The 15,110-nt window shown below is 46.6% G+C and overlaps 1 protein-coding gene across 2 annotated transcripts in view; it reads left to right on the top strand.

The window, feature by feature from the left end:
- ST3GAL5 (ST3 beta-galactoside alpha-2,3-sialyltransferase 5) overlaps positions 1-15,110 on the top strand; it is a 442,038-nt gene that overhangs the window by 169,324 nt on the left and 257,604 nt on the right. The window lies entirely within an intron of this gene.

The following is a 15,110-nucleotide window of genomic DNA, read 5'->3' as shown; positions in this document are numbered from 1 at the left end:
TTAACAACGCAATTGGCTCAATTGAAAGTGGAGGAAAACATTCAGTCATTGTTTCATAGAAGTATATTTGTCCACTTTAATCATGAAGTTAACTCTTCATTTTAATGTTGTCCCATTTAAAAGCATATAGAAACATCATTTTGTTCTCCTGCTCAAATATTATTTATTTATATATATTTATTTATTTAGAAGTTTTGTATAGCGCTAGCTGGACCCGAGGGTATTAGAGCGCTTCACAACAAGTACAATTATGAGCATTATTGGCAAAGACAGAATCCGCAACTTACATACTTAAGAGCATTATAGACATAATTACAATACAGATCTTGTGGTCGAACAAGAGAGGCGAGGCTGAGGGGTTTCATGAAGAGGAGTTAGTTTGCTAATAGCGAGTGGGGTGTCTATCAAACAAGACGCGGTCCGGCGGGAAATCCCGTTGATTTTAGTTCTAAGACTGTTTTAGTCCACATCGAGGTTACGGTGCGGTGTCTAACACTTTCCGGAGTATTTTGTGGTCTTCACGTTACGCTCGAGAGCGCTCTAGGAAGAGGGCTTTGAGTAGTATCTTGAATTTCGGGAAGGAGGTGGTCGTTCTGATGTGGGGGGGTTGGAGTTCCAGATCTTAGGTGCATTTCCCACAAAAGATTTGGTTGTGGTTTTGTGTTTCTGAGATTTCAGTGGGATGAGTAGAAGCGTGTTCGAACTTCTGTGGTTCCTGGACTGGCCAGCCCTTTTGAGTTTGGCAGCCAGGTATTCTGGTTTGCCTGTGTGCAGGGCTTTGTGCGTGAGACAGGCTGTTCGGAAGCTGGCTCGTTGTTCAATGGGAAGCCACTTAAGTTCCTTAAGTGCGGGAGAGATGTGGTCGAATTTCTTAGTTCCTGTGACCATTCTTGCTGCGGCATTGAAGGTAGTTATCAGGAGACCTAGGTGAGATGTTGCTGTCCCGGTCAGGGCTGCGATTCCATAATCAATTCTAGAGAGCACCAGTGCCTGGGTGGCCTGTTGAAGGTCTTTCAGGGGAAGGAAGGGTTTTATTTTGTATAGAAGTTTCAGATTGAGAAACGCACTTTTGGCGGATCTTGATGTTTTTTTTCATGTCTAGTTTGGGGTCTAGGGTGATACCTAGAGATTTCACCGAGTCCATTGGCTTGAGGGCGTCCATGGCTTTGAGCCATTCCTCGATTTGGGGGTTTTCGTCTCTGTTGGAGATGAGGAGAACTTCTGTTTTCTCTTGATTGAGTTTAAGGTGGCTCAATGTGAGCCAATGTTGGACCTCTTTGAGCGTGACACTTAGTCTGTGTATGTCGTCAATAGAGGTGGTTTCCAGATAAAGCTGTGTGTCATCCGCATAGAGGTGAAAGAGTATGTTGGAGTTCCTGAGTAGTGTGATTGAGTTGACAAGGACACTTAAGATTTAAATATCTCAGTGCTTCAGTTCTTCACCTCTGTGCCCTGGGTCGTAAATTTGACTCCAGCACAGCTTATCAGGCCCTGCTATTTGTAGCCTGAAGATCACAATGTAAAAAAAAAACACAGCCTTCCCTTGACTTTATAAGGAAATATGACCCTGTACTTATTTAACAAGCATTTGCAATGCAATACATCTCGAATTTACGAGAATTTGAGCTTTTGGCATTGTAAATGGCAATGCCTTTTATTTATTTGTGTTTTTTAAACATAAATAAAAGGCATAGTCATTTACAATGCCAATAGCTTAAACTCTAAAAAATTTGAGACCTATTGCTATTTGAAAAAATAGTGCTCGTAGGCTGTGATTAAAGCCTGCTGAGTAACAACACTCGTAACAGGGGGTGTCACCATGGGAGGTTACAAAATGAGACAAGGCGGTACGAAGGAGGGACTACTAAGCCTATTGACCAATTAACAGCCACAGTTTACAGTGGACAATGACACAAGCCAATGAATAATATGGGCGGAGAGTGGGCAGTGCTTCAAGTCCCTTTCTGTATACAGCATGCCTCGCAGAAAATGAAATGTTGTGAGCTACTCTGGGGGTGTCTTTGAGCTACTGGTAGCTCGCAATCGACTAGTTGGAGACACCTGGTCTATTTCAATGTATTAAACGCTTTGGCGGTGTCCAGTGAGAGCAGCACCATTGGCTCCTGCTCGTCCATGGTATAGGCCACACAGCCAAACGGCTGCCTGAGATTTAGGTGATTGCTCTGGTCCGGCATGAAGACTGTTTGGTCCAGATGTATTAGCATTGTCCCCATGAACGTCTTGCCCTGTGCCTGCCCATTTCCCTGTCACTGCTCTTACCCAGTCTTCCCTCCTGGCGACTTCTCATTAGTGCCACCAGAACTGGATAATCTTTTATCTTTTTTTTCATTGAGAAACGAAAGCAAGCTCTACTAAAGGCTCTTTACGTTTCTGAGTCAAAAGAAGGTCAGGTGGCAAGGGAGATTATAATGTACTTATCCAGTATTAGGGGTGTCTTTCATAGATTCACATGCCTGAATCATTCCCCGTCGTCGAGACGGGAGCCTCCGGTATATAGAAAAGTAATGTCCTATAGACATACATAAAGAAAAATAGGCCTAAGGGCCTCACCTTATTAGCCTATCCTTGTCCTTATGCAAAAAGGACCAAACTCTTAGAGCCAGCCAATCAGCTATCACCTCCCTCTAGAACCTTCCCTGCAGGAGCCTCAGTCTCTCAGATTTTCTACCGCACGTTGTGCTAAGGGAGTCTCCTCTGAGCTCTGCTCAGATTCTGTGTTTTTTCACTTCATTAAATGACTTTGTTGTCAAGGATTCTTTTCTACTATGGATTCTCTTCAAATACATTCTCTAAAGAACGTCTGGTAAGGAGAAGAAAAGATTTTTTTAAGAGCCTGTGCAACTTGTTTCTAGAGGTTGCTCTGCTTTGATCCTCACACGGACCGCATTTACTTTCTATACCACAGGCCAAAGACTGCAAGGTATGTCTCACTTTCTCAAGTAAGTTTTTGAGAGGTCGTGAAGGGCGATTTTTAATATGGTGTCAAACACTAAGACCAGAAAGGAGGTTTTTCATTTTCTCCAGTGTCCGTGATGAGGCGTTATCCTCAACGTCTAGGAGACCTCAGAAGAGAATCTCCTCAGACTCATTCCTCAGGGGAAAATCCTGAGAAGGCCCTCAAAAAGATCACCCATGGGTCTTCTGGGCGCAGTTCTTAAAAATCTCCTCACTCTGTGGTAAAGGAGAGTACAGGACTTGCCTTTGGGAGAAAAATCATGTAAAAAAGACGACTTCTGAGCCGTCAAAATCACCTCCTCTGGTCATAAGACCCTTCAGGAAGGCGTCTTCTATACCTCCTGAGGTAAAGACTAAGAAGCCAACATCGTCAACAGGATCGTCGACGAAAAAATCATCATCATTGCCTATTACAGCCTCTTCGTCTACGATGGCCTCGTCTACGATGGCCTCGTCTACGATGGCCTCGTCTACGATGGCCTCGTCTACGATGGCCTCGTCTACGATGGGCTCGTCTACGGCGGCTCGTCTACGGCGGCTCGTCTACGATGGCTCGTCTACGGCAGCTCGTCTACGAGGGCTCGTCTACGATGGCTCGTCTACGAGGGCTCGTCTACGATGGCTCGTCGACGATGGCTCGTCGACGACGGCCTCATCTACGATGGACTCTTCTACGCCTCATCTACGATGGCCTCGTCTACGATGGCCTCGTCTACGATGGCCTCGTCTACGATGGCCTCGTCTACAATGGCTCGTCTACAATGTCTCGTCTACGATGGCCCGTCGACGATGGCTAGTCGACGATGGCTTGTCTACGGCGGCTCGTCTACGACGGCTTGTCGACGATGGCTCGTCTACGACGGCTCATCTACAATGGCTCATCTATGACGGCCTGTTTACGGCGTCGGCGATGACCTCGTCTACGATGGCCTCGTCTATGATGGCCTCATCTACGATGGCTTGTCTATGATGGCCTCATCTACGATGGCTTGTCTATGATGGCCTCATCTACGATGGCTTGTCTATGATGGCCTCATCTACGATGGCTTGTCTATGATGGCCTCATCTACGATGGCTTGTCTATGATGGCCTCATCTACGATGGCTTGTCTACGATGGCTCGTCTACGACTGCGTCGTCGACGACTGCCTCGTCTATGACTGCTCGTCTACGACGGCCTGTCTATGGCGTCGACGATGGCCTCGTCTGACGCTCGTCTACGACGGCCTGTCTATGGCTACGATGGCCTCGTCTACGATGGCCTCATCTACGACGGCTCGTCTTCGATGGCTCATCTACGACGGCATCGTCATCGACGGCCTTGTCTATGACTGCTCGTCTACGACGGCCTGTCTACGGTGTCGACGATGGCCTCGTCTACCATGGCCTCGTCTACCATGGCCTCGTCTACCATGGCCTCGTCTACGATGGCCTCTTCTACGATGGCCTCTTCTACGATGGCCTCTTCTACGATGGCCTCTTCTACGATGGCCTCTTCTACGATGGCCTCTTCTACGATGGCCTCTTCTACGATGGCCTCTTCTACGATGGCCTCTTCTACGATGGCCTCTTCTACGATGGCCTCTTCTACGATGGCCTCTTCTACGATGGCCTCTTCTACGATGGCCTCTTCTACGATGGCCTCTTCTACGATGGCCTCTTCTACGATGGCCTCTTCTACGATGGCCTCTTCTACGATTGCTCCTCTGCGATGGCTCGTCGTCGACGGCCTCGTCTACAACGGATCGTCTATGGCATCGCCTACGGCGGCCTCGTCTATGACTGCTCGTCTACGACGGCATAGTCTATGACGCCGATCTCGTCGACGAGGGAAATTCTGAAAATTCTGGAATCTTATAATGTGGTAGAGAGGGCTGCTCAACCTTTTAAGATCTCAATGGTCTCTCAAGAACAGGTCTGCTTCTTGTATGACTTCACAGAACCTCTCAAGAAGGCAGTAAGGTCAATACCGATTATCGATTACTTATAGTCAGAGGGGTAAGGGTCATGCAGAACCCCTCCTCTGTATCACCAATGATCCCTCAGTTGGATAAGAAGTATAGGGCGCCAGATACAGCGCCGGCGTGTTTAACAGGACATACTAAGCCGGACTCCGTGGTGACACAGGCGGCCCAGAAGACCTCCAGGAATCCTTCGGCCCCTCTGTCGCTTCCTCCTGATAAGGAGATAAGAAGAGTGGACAACATTGGGAACAGGTTTTCCTCAATATCGGCAATGACGGTAAAGGCCGCGAACGCCCTAGCACTCTTGGGACGTTATAATAAGCAATTGTGGGCACACATAGCCCCATAGCTGTCGGAATTGCCAGGTTCATCCACTGAGGTAGTAAAGAGGATTCTGCTAGATGGTGAAGCATCGGCGTCAGAAACTATAGACTGCGCGATGGATATCGCTATGACAGGGTTCTGCCAGTTGGCTGGAGCAGCAGTCTTGCGGCTCCAAGGAAGGCTAAAGGCAACCTCTTTCCGTCCTGAGGTGCAAACAAAGATTTTGGACATGCCATATGTTAACCAGTTACTATTTGGAACAAAAAATTGACGAAGCTGACCCTGCAAGAGCTTTGGGCACTCTTCAGTATAAGGATCAGTCCGTTAGTAGAATAGAGGAAGAGGACAGTCTTCCTACAGAGGAAATTATTAATACAAGTCTTCCTGCCGTTCGGGCCAGAGTAGACCGCAATACCAACGGCGCCAACAACAGCAAAACAAGCAATCCTCTTTTGGGAGGTCGTCCTTTCAAGGTAAAGGACAGCGGACATAACAAAAATCTACGGCTGCTTCTAGGAGAAATCTCGATTATGCTGCAGAAAGGAGCAATAGAGAGAGTACCTCCATCTCAGAAGGGAAAAGGGTTTTATTCCTGCTTCTTTTGATCCAGAAAAAAGACAAGAAGTGGAAACCAATCTTGGACCTTGGGGCCCTCAACAAATTCCTAAGAAGCAGTTGTTTCGCTTGGTAAAGATCCAGGAGGTCTTGCGACTACTGTAACAGCAGGATTTTAGGGCGTCCCTGGACATACAGGACGCTTACTTCCATATCCCAATTCACAGGAATCACAAAAAGGTACTTGCGATTTGCAGTAGCGGGCAGACACTTGCAGTTTCGCGTTCTGCCCTTCGGGCTCAAGTCTGCACCGCGCATATTCACGAAATGTCGTACCCCGGTGGCGGCATATCTCAGACAGTGCCCTCACCAAGTCTTTCCGTATCTGAATGACTGGCAGGTCAGGGCTCCATCCTTAGAAGACACGTCCAGGTCTTCCAACGCCTGTTTAAAGCTTTTCGATTGCTTGGGTCTCACCCTCAATCAGGAAAAATCGGTCCTACAACCTTCTCAGTGCATCAGTTTCCTAGGTGCAACCCTGGACACACGGTCAGCAAAAGCTTTCCCATCCAGAGAGAGGATGAACAAGCCCCTTGCACTAGCTGCTATAGTAGCCACGAAGAAAGTCTTGACAGTCCGTCTCTTCAAATCCCTCCTGGGGATGATGTCAGCGTGTATCCTCCTGATTCCTCACTGTCGACTACGAATGAGGAATCTACAGGAGGTGCTCTCGAAGCGGTGGGTCCAATACACAGGGTCATTCGACGACCACATAAAAGTGAATCCTCAAATGGTCGGAGACCTGCAATGGTGGATGTAACCTCAAAACCTGTCTCAAGGCTTGTCATTCCTGCTTCCGGCTGCTCCTCATGTTGTCACAACAGGCGCCTCCTTGGAAGGCTGGGGAGTTTTTCTGCAAGAGCTACAGATAAGCGGGTAGTGGTCTCCTATGGAGAAGAAAATACATATCAATCTGCTTGAACTGCGGGCGGTCTTCCTGGCCCTTCAAGCTTTCCTGCCAAGAATAAAACATTCCCTGGTGCTCATCCGGCCAGACAACACCACGACTAAGCACTACCTCAACAAAGAGGGAGAGACACGCTCTCTGACACACTCTCGCGAGTTGCACAAATTAATCTGGAATTGGCTCACACTCCACAATATAACCCTAAGAGCGGAATATGTCCCAGGCATGGACAATGTGCTCACCGACGTGTTGAGCAGGCAGAAAACATCGTCACACGAGTTCGAATTAGATCAACAAATTATCGACCAGATCTTCTCCAGATGGGGCACGCCGCAAATCGATCTATTTTTGACGACAATGAACGCCAAATACCCACACTTCGCAAGTTGGCATCCCCAGTCAGGGTCTCTAGGGAATGCATCTTCCATCGCATGGCGCAACGTCGTTGCGTACGCCTTTCCGCCATTCCCCATGCTTCCCAGAGTCCTCAGCAAAATTTAGGTGGAGCCTTGTACTCTAATTTTAATAGCCCCAACTTGGCCGAGGCGACATTGGTTCACGGAGCTCCACCGTCTATCCCTGGAGCCGCCGGTCCACCTGCGGCAGTATCTATCTCTGCTTACAATGAACAACAATAAAGTGCAACATCCGGATCTGAAGTCTCTCAGGTTCGTCGCCTGGCTCCTGAGTTCAGAGAGTTCCACAATCTGAATATTCCACAAGACTGCAGACATTCTTGCCAGAGCAAGGGCGGATAGCACGACCAAGACGTATTCCCTGAAATGGAAGCGCTTTTGTGTTTGGTGTGCAGATCAAGGAATTCGGCCTTTCTCCACATCACCGGAGCAAATATTAACTTATCTATTACATCTGGCACAGTCGGGCCTAGCCCACTCCTCCATTAAAGTACACTTAGCAGCAATATCTCGTTATAAAGAACTTGAACGAGTCCATCGCTCTGGTCAAGCGGGTTGATTAAGCAATTTCTAAAACGATTATACAGATCTTTCCCGCCAGTAAGGATGTTGCCACCTACCTGGCATCTCCATGTGGTTCTTAACCAGCTCATGAAACATCCGTTCAAACCAGTACACTGAGCTGACCTAAAGTATGCCTCGTGGAAATCAGCACTCCTCCTGACGCTCACATCTGCAAGGGGGGTCAGTGAGCTACAGGTGTTTTCAATCCAGCATCTTTTTCTACTATTTAATAACGACAGAGTAATCCTGAGAACCAATCCTAGGTTTATCTCAAAAGTCCCGTCGGACTTCCACCTTAATGAACCGGTGGCTCTACGTTCCTTCTTTGCAAACCCTACCACTGCAGCAGAAAGAACATTACACTCCTTAGACCTCAAAAGGTGTATAAAGTTTTACTTGGACAAGACGAAAGGCTTCAGGAAGTCTTCACAACTTTTTGTGGCCTACAGTAGACCAAGGCTTGGTCTACCTCTAACAAAACAGAGTATATCTAGGTGGATCTCTTCAGCGATAGCATTCTGCAAGGCCGGCCGGCCGTTGAATGCCACGGTTCATGCACATTCCACAAGAGCAATGTCCACATCAGCAGCGCTGTTCGCTGGAGTGCAGATTCTGGACATATGCAGAGCAGCGACGTGGAAGTCACCGCATACGTTCGCCAGGCACTACTGCCTGGATGTTGAGCTTCTGCAGGACGCAGCAGTGGGTCAGGCAGTGCTTCGACATCTATTCCAGTGAGGTGAGCCTTCCTACATCCCGCCATCCTGGTATGCACATCTCTTCTATTTGGTTATGTTGATGTATCCTAATGCTTACAGTCGCCTGATACTAAGTGTGTTATATCACTGATTATATGGCATCATTGCTTCGAAGATGTGCATAGTGTATTGCTAACTACTCTGATTCAGGCATGTGAATCTATGAAAGACACCCCTAATACTGGATAAGAAATGCGTTACTTACCTGTAACAGCAGTTATCCAGTATTGGTGTCTTTCATAGATTCACATGCAACCCTCCTGCCTCCCCTGGAAGGTCTCACTTTCTCTCTACCTGCATTACGCCTACCTAGCTTGGTGCGTACGAAAATCTGAGAGACTGAGGCTCCTGCAGGGAATGTTCTAGAGGGAGGTGATCGCTGATTGGCTGGCTCTAAGAGTTTGGTCCTTTTTGCATAAGGACAAGGATAGGCTACTAAGGTGAGGCCCTTAGGCCTATTTTTCTTTATGTATGTCTATAGGACATTACTTTTCTATATACCGGAGGCTCCCGTCTCGACGACGGGGAATGATTCAGGCATGTGAATCTATGAAAGACACCAATACTGGATAACTGCTGTTACAGGTAAGTAACGCATTTCTTATGCGGCATTTTAGCACTAAACCCAGACCTATTACCTTTGCCAGTGCTTGTTTGTTAGCAGGTGATCTTCATTAATATTTTGTTGTGAAGCTTTACAACAAAGATCTCTGGGTGACTAAAACCCAGAAAACTAACATGGTCGGACAACTTTTACTTGTCTGATGTAGCCACTGCAAGCAATCAACTCAGAGCCTCTGCTATTCTCTAGATATTGTATCCTTCTCTAGATATTGTATCCTTCTTTTGCCATTTGGTCACCAGTGCCAAAAGCTAAAACCTTGTTTTGCTGAAAGACTAATTCAATTGTGTTTGGGAGGCAGGGCATGAAGTCATATCGTTTCTTCACAGACACAGTTAATTTTCTCTCTACCTCTTATTTTGGCAACTTTCCCACCTCATCTATTGTGGTCTTTTTTCTTTTCTCTCATGCTCGTTCCTGTTTTTCTTCCCCCCCACCGCACTTTCACCCTATCTTGCTCTTTCCTGCCGCCAAGTCCTCCCCAGCATCCTGTCGGTCAGCTCACCGTCCAGTATAGGTTGCGGTGAGGTGATGAAATTGCATTTTCCTTTGCTAAATCGCTGGCTGGTTGGTATGAGCACTGTAGTATAGTTTGTCTCATGTAGGAACATGGGTTTTTCTGCTGGAGCCTGGGAGAGTGCATTCTGGAGCAGGCGGGGTGGAGGATAGGAGTGGAAGTCGTTTCTGAAGGGATTCCTTCCATACAGCTCAGATGGGTGTTGCAGATCTCCTTGGGCACTCCACTCACCTGGCACCCCTCCCCAGGCGTCTCCGCATTCCTCACCCATGCATCTCTGAAGCTTCCGCCATGAGGTCATTGATGTGGAACACTGTGTGACAGTGAGCCAGCACAGAAGTGACCTCACAATCTGCACCCTCGGCCTGCGGCAGCAGGTCAGATGCTGCTCCCTGCAGGCCGCATTTCTTCATAGAGCAGAAAATACAGCTTTGTTCTGTTTTGTATTATGTTGATTTGTATAGAGCATTAATCACCCGAGAGGATATCAAGACGCTTGGGCAGGTGTCTGGTCCCCAAGCTGCTTATAAGCCTCATGTGGAACTCGAGGAGGAGGAGGCTCTGGTGTGTTGAGGAAGGTTGTGCCATGTCTTGGGTGTTATGTAGGAGAATGAGCGAGCTCCAGTTTTGCTTTTGCGGATGTGGGGAATGTGTGAGATTTGAGGCAGAGCATAGATGTCTGGTGGGTTGGTGAAAGTGTATGCAGCAGTACAGGTATTGTGGTCCTGTGTTGTGTAGGGCTCTTTATGTTGCTACACTTGTGAATGGAGAGCCAATGAAGCTTCCTGAGGGGCGGCGTGGAGTAAGAGTATGAGTCTTCCAGTGGTATTCTGGGTAGTCCAGAATCTCTGTAGGAGTTGTCTGGAAATGTTGGCGTAGAGTGTTGCCATAGTCCAGCTTGCTGGGGATGAGTGCTTGCGTGACGGTCCGTCGGGTGTTCTGAGGCAACCATTTGAAGATCGGCCACAGTCCTTTATTAAAATCCCAAACACTGTTTTTTCCTTTTCTGTTGAATTTGCTCGGCAGTAATGTTCCAAAACTAAGGAGTTGATCTTTTTCTCTACAGCTACATATTACGTTAGGCTGTAACTGAGGGTTGGTTTACCATAGTCAAACAATCAGCCAGTAGATTTCAGAAGTTTAAGGTTCAGCTTTTCTCTTTCATTGGTTATTATTTTTTTTAGCTCCATATAGTGCAAGGGGGCTTGAGGCTCCTTTATTTTTCTTATTTTTCTCTTATTTTTGGGTGGATTTTTATATGGCACAAACTTGGCCCCAAGATATCAGAGCGCTTTACATGAGGACCAGTTGCATTACATAAGGAAACATTCATTTCACTTCTCTCAGTGAGATATTTGACAATAAGGATTTGATAATAATGATTTACCCTCATTGATCAACTTTTTATGCAAAAGGAAGGAACACTAGCTCACAAATATACAACCCTACTTGACTTTGCGAAGCTATCACGGTCCAGAGCTTCAAGCAAAGTTCCTTCACCCTCTAATTCCTTAGGAATCAATATCTAGACCTAGGATCCCTGGACCTGTTACTTTGTTTGAATCTGTATATTGTGTGTGTGCTTGTGTTTACTCTGTGGGGAAAGTGATGGCTGGTTGGTACCCAGCGACTCTCATCTCCGCTTGAGAGTGAGTAGTGATGCATGTGGGACTGCGTCATCTAGAGCTGCAGCTCATTTTACTCCGGTTGAATGTGAATAGGTCTCTGGCAACAGTGACCATGAGGAAAATGAACTGGATCCAGAAAGGTTTAGGACAGAGGTGTCCAAATAGGTCCAAAAGGGCCTGATCAATACCATATTTGAGACTGCACTGAAACTCACTTTTTTAGAATTTGGCCAGAGAGTTTGGAAGAAAACGATGGTGCAGACTGAAAAACCTAAAATGTGTTTTCTTCGTACAAGATTACAGACTGTGTGCCTGAAAAAGTGGGCCTTTGAGGGACAATGGAAATGGACATGGTTTTACACTAAAACATGGCTTACTGTTTATAATTAACACTGTAGATGTATTGTTGCTAATTTTGTGCAGGACTCCTTCGGGGACTAGTGTATCAATATGTATCTGTCCTCACTGCACTCGTTACTGTTACAAGATTAGTGGCTTAAAATCTGAAAAATAATATCGTAAATTAGAAAAGTTGGAAAATCTTAGTACCCTGGAGCTACACCTGGTATGGATTCTCTGATGATCCTAGCAAGTCTCACTCTGGATTTAAAATGAGCTTCTCACTACCCAGTCTAGTGCCTGGCAGTTGTTCCTCTCGTCCGTGCAGATTTTTGCTGGCATTTATTTTGATTTTCCAACGCACTTGCACATGTGAAGAACAGGAGGTGAGGGGAATTTTTTTCCAGCCTTCTGGGGGTGCTTTTTCCTAGCTTATCCCGCCCTTGATCCATTCAAGCACTGCACCCATCACTTGTTTGTAGAAGTTAGTATGTTGGCCTAAGTGGGACAAGTATGCCCAGACATGGGTCTCGTGCACACTGTGCTGGGATCAAGCTGTACCCGGCTGATGAGCCCATAACTAGGGCGAAACCGTTCCTGGGTCGTTTGTGTTCCGGTTCAGGGTGGACCTGGCTTGGCAGTTCGGGCTGGACTGTTGCGATTGGAGCCGGTTCAAGACTGATTTGCATGTAGCTGGGTCGGAACTGAGGGGGGGCATGGTGTACAAAATAATGATGGATTGGGATGAGACCCCAGTATTCACCTGTGGCTGAGATTAATTCAAGGATTCCATCTATCACTTGTTTGTATACGCTGAAGGTTAGAGATAAATGCATTAAAGAGGAGCCTGCTCCTTGGCTCCTTCCATCTTCTGTCCAGCACCAGACATGACAAAGATGCTGAGCAGATCTTGCACATACCATGCAAACCTTCATAAGATGTCAATTACAGATCTCTTCTCGCAGAGGGGACCTGTATTGCTGAGATTGCATGCTGCAGTGAAAGTATTTATAGTTGCTAATGAATTGACAGTTTATGCTGCTAATATCTTTATTATAAAAATACAATTACTCTTCAAGCTTAATGATTTACTTTAAATGCTATCTCTGAAGATAATTTCTATGTAGTCTGTATGATTCCATTAATCTATTGCTTTAAAAAAAAAAATGCATAGCTGATTCAGTGGAACCTGCTAGTTGTAGACCTATTTAGACGATCCTACACGCTACAGGACGTCTCTGCCATGGCCTGAACCAATGTGACCACATCAGCCCCACCCAGATGAAACTACACTGGCTCCCCTTTCCGGCCTACACTATCTTTAAAACCAGCCTCATCACTGAACAAACATAAATGCAGTAGGTCTCGCATTCGTTGGAGTTGGAGTTATTTGCATTATAAAGGCCAGTGTTTTTACCTAGCCCTGCTACACTGTGCAGTACCTTATGTGGCTAAATGATGTCCCATTGGACCTCTTTTGGCCACATTTGGTACTGCACCCTGCAACATGGCTAGGCGAGACCTAAAAACATTGGTAGGAGAGAAACTATCGGAAACAAGCGACAATTGAACTGGAGATACAATGAGATGGTTTGGTGGAGTGGGGCTTGGGTGGTGAGGATTACTGTGGTGCAGTGCCCGGATTGCAGTGCTGGTTGATTCGCTACCCTTGTGGTGGGTATTGCTTCACTATACTGCCCAATAATAAAAACGGGTGCCGTGCTGCAGTATAAAGCAGGCGCCCGTGTTGTTGATCTGAAAGTGGGCACCCGTATTATTAATTTCAAAGCGGGCGCCTCTGTTAATGTGAAAGTGGGCCGACATGAGGAGGGAAGGGAGGTGTTCAAGCATCTTGGACACAGACACTGTTGAGGCCAAAATCATTGATATTTATCATAAAAAAATAAAGGCACAGGGAAGTACGCACAAAACGGATGCACACATGAACACAATGCAAATGAACGACATGAGAAGGGAAGGGTGGGGCTAAAGCAACACGGACACTGATGAGCCCAAAGTTATTGCGGCGCCGTTAATAAAGGTGTGGGGAAGTACACACCAAAACTGTGATTTGGGCATAAATCGAATGCAAATGAACAGCATTGTGTTAGGAGAGAAGGGACGGGCTAAAGGCAACACAGACAAGCCAAAAATGATTGCTGCTCTGTTCATAAACAAAGGTGCATGCCCAAGCTGTGTCGGGAGGTGGGAGGGGTCTGAACCAATAATATTCCAAGCACACAAAGCAGATTAGGAAAGGCACCCATCAGCTGAGCATGAGCGCTGCTAGAGGACAGCTAAAACAGGCGGTTGCGGGAGAGTGTCCTGCCAACAACAGCACAAGTAAAAAGGCCAGCCCTCCTGGAGGTTACAGAAGTGTAAAAGGTGGTAGTAAGGAGGGAGTACTAAGCCTATTGATGAATCAAAAGCAACCATTTAGAAAGGAAAGTAACAGGAGCCAGTTGAAAAGATGGGTGGAGCGTCAAGTCCATACATGAATACAGCATGTCTCTGAGACAGCGCAAGCGCAGCCAGGCGAGGCCTTAAAAGCTGACATGACCATCCCCCTTGCCTATCTGACTGACAAGCTCCCAATCTCCGGTGGCTCCCAGCAGCCATGACACCATGAGACTAGAGGCAAAGAAGTGTTAAAAAAAGATATATACTAATTTTAAAAAAAGCAGCAGGCCTTCTTTTCTCTCTTTGGGCCCAGGCTCTGGAACACCATTCCTGTATTCACAAAGACTGCTCCAATATCGGAAGGAGCTGAAGATGCGGCTCTGTAAAGAACAGACAGTCCACGTCTGCTCCCAGAGCTCTGCTAACTCTTCAGGCACTGGTTGCCTCTATCTGTGTGTGTGGCCCTGCATAGGCAGCAGCCTGGTGCTGTGCTCGAAACTCCTCTCTGTCACCCAGTATATTTACTGGCTCTTTAGATGCTACTGTTCCATTCGGCAAGGTTTTGTTTGAAGCCAGATGATTGGTGCTAATAACAGTCTGGTGGAAAAGATACCCATGTATTATCCAACCCAAACACTAAGCTAATCAAATCATCGAATGCTGCTACCCATATCGCGCAGAAGCCAGAAGGGGGACAAGCTTCGTCTTCTTTTATAGCGCCCACGTAATAGAATGGTTTACCCATCTGAGTTGCATTTGACTTCTATTTACTGTACAGAAGGAAACTCGAGTCCTTATTTGCAGAAAAAAATGAAGAGATGAGGCAGCAATTGACTATACCCATTAATCCAAGGTACTGTACATGCAACATAAGGTATAACATCAGTGCAAAAGCAAAAAAAATAAAAGTTTGTTACATATGTAGCTGAGCAAGGTTGGTTAAGTAATTGAAGATAAAGGACCTCGACTAACTTATTTGAGACTCTAGGGTTGGCCTACAATGAAACAAAGAGCATGCCTGAACACATTTCATCAAAAGACAGGAAATGCTTCGAAGAATGAAAGCAGAGGCATCCGGTGG

This window comes from Lissotriton helveticus, chromosome 2_2 (assembly GCF_964261635.1).
Source record: "Lissotriton helveticus chromosome 2_2, aLisHel1.1, whole genome shotgun sequence".
Lineage (NCBI taxonomy): Eukaryota > Metazoa > Chordata > Amphibia > Caudata > Salamandridae > Lissotriton > Lissotriton helveticus.
The sequence above is the reverse complement of the archived record's forward strand: the minus strand, read 5'-3'. Positions and strand labels throughout refer to the sequence as shown.